Source organism: Bos grunniens, chromosome 9 (assembly GCF_055505025.1).
Source record: "Bos grunniens cultivar Pamir isolate PY7600 chromosome 9, Bosgru_T2T1.0, whole genome shotgun sequence".
In the NCBI taxonomy this organism is placed as follows: Eukaryota; Metazoa; Chordata; class Mammalia; order Artiodactyla; family Bovidae; genus Bos; species Bos grunniens.
In genome coordinates, this window is record NC_141173.1 from 14,537,931 (window position 1) to 14,539,849 (window position 1,919).

Consider the following 1,919-nt stretch of genomic DNA (forward strand, 5'->3'; position numbering starts at 1 on the left):
TTGTTCCATGAACAGATTACAAGCAACACGCTTACTTATGCACTTACTCATCAAGCTGCTGCCTGGCACTGAGCAGACGGGCAAACACCACACATCGTCCAAAAGGACAGTGGAGGCCATGCTTTCTGATTCATCTTCACCCCATAAACTGTCTAATAAAAAATGCTTATTTATTATTCTGCCAAATACAACTGATTTTTATCTACAATTATTTCTTTAAAGTAAGAAACAGTGAGTCAACTGAAGAAAGGGCTATGACCTTGAGCTAGGGAACTGTGACACTGACCCGAGAAAAGGGGCCTGTGGGGATAAGCCTGGGCCTCGCAGGACTGGACCCGGTCAGTGAACCTTCTCCAGAAATGTTCTGCAGTGCTGCATACATTGCTCATTGATGGTCCCAAAGTCAGAGTTGTTGGCCTAATAGTGATCTTCAATAATGAGTTGTTTCTGTGGATCATAGCTCCCAAATAGTTCAATTTTCACTTTGTAGTTTTTAACTTGATAACTTTTTCTGTTCAAATCTCTTTAATTGATTTCACCCATATGTGGTATACAGTCAAAAGTGGAAATTGTTTTAGGTAATCTGTGGGGCAATATGACTCATGGGACTATCATGCTTTTTCATTGAAGCCTGTCCCCTGATAATCAGGAGGGTTTCCTAGTTCATACATGGTTGTCAATGCATGGCCTATCCTCCAACTATCTGAAATGGTTTGATCGGTTACAGGTTTCCTAAAAACTGCTTCTGCAATGGGTGATAGAGAGATGTTACCCAGACACACAAAGAACACCAATTTGATCATCTGCTAGCACACCCTCCCTCACTCCAAGAAGTAATAATTAAGATGCCTGAATGAATGACATCCTTGCCTTTGCGTTAAAGTGAAATTAAAGGCAGCAAGTCTTCAGTTCCCAGCCAATTTAGTTATTATGTTTATCAGAGTTTAACAACGTCTAAGAATAGGAGAATTGTGCCTAAGTTCAGTTTTCTTATGTGATATTTTTGTTAAGACACAGTTTTAAAATTTGTGAAAAATCTTATAATTTGAGGGCTTTAGTTATCAAATGGCCATATCTATTAGTTTGGCCAATAGATAGAAAACGGAACTCTTTCAATTCAGAAATTTCAACCACAATCATCATTGAATAATGTCTCCAGAACTTTTAACTTATCTTTGTATAAAGAAGCAGAATATAAAAATGTTTATATTTAATGCATGCTTTTTTTGGATTCTGTTTGAAATGAATCCTTTCCCTTTGCTTGAGCTTTAAATGTTTTAGACTTAAAGTGTATAGCTATTTTCTAGTCTTCTATTGTCAGGGTAGGTTTTATATCATTTTTCTGCTTTTGCATTTGTTTTGTGGCTTGTGATTGATGGGTAAATGTTTCTTAGAAATTTGGGGGATAGAACCATGCAAATTATTTGGAATAGATATTAATTATTGTTCAAAGAAACCCACACTCCACTTCAGACTTCTGAGGTCTTCCCACCTTCAACCATGTTATTTCAGACATGTGGGTTTAAATTCAAGACAGAATAAAGATAAGTAAAAGAAATAATTTGTGGAAGTAAGAAATACTTTCTACTTAGTGTCTATGTTTTCCATCAGATAGAAGGACGTACATTAGAATACTTAACTATTAAATAAGAAATAACTTGCCCTTTGCATCAAATTAAATAACTACAGGTTCAAGTTAGATACTTTTTGCTAAATCTTATTCTCTTTGATTAAGGTCTCTTAACCACAGGCGTGTGTATGTCTTTATTCACACTATATCTATATGTCTGTTATCTGTTACTATGGGCTGAAGATTAAAAACCATGTTATTAAACATCTTCAACCATAGAATTCCCTGACTTCTGAGTCTAGGAAGGAAAATAGGGACCTCCATTGTCCCAGGAAAGTGTTCACCTACT

The 1,919-nt window shown here is 36.1% G+C and overlaps 1 pseudogene; it reads right to left on the bottom strand.

The window, feature by feature from the left end:
* Positions 1-339: 339 nt before the first annotated feature.
* Positions 340-809, bottom strand: LOC147365604 (low molecular weight phosphotyrosine protein phosphatase pseudogene; annotated as a pseudogene).
* Positions 810-1,919: the final 1,110 nt, after the last annotated feature.